A 208-nucleotide genomic window follows, 5' to 3' on the forward strand; every position below is an offset into this window, starting at 1 on the left:
GATGCCAAATAGGAGATCTCAATTAAGTTTGAAAGACAAATTACAAAAATAGGCCCAGTGTGATGTCTCACACCTGTAATCCTAGCACTCTGGGTGGCCGAGGCAGGTGGATTGCCTGAGCTCAGGAATTTGAGACCGGTATGTGCAAGAGCGAGATCCCCATCTCTACTAAAAATAGAAAAAATAAAATAGAAAACTATCCAGGCCT

Source organism: Otolemur garnettii, unplaced genomic scaffold, assembly GCF_000181295.1.
Source record: "Otolemur garnettii isolate 467f Iridium unplaced genomic scaffold, OtoGar3 scaffold00024, whole genome shotgun sequence".
Lineage (NCBI taxonomy): Eukaryota > Metazoa > Chordata > Mammalia > Primates > Galagidae > Otolemur > Otolemur garnettii.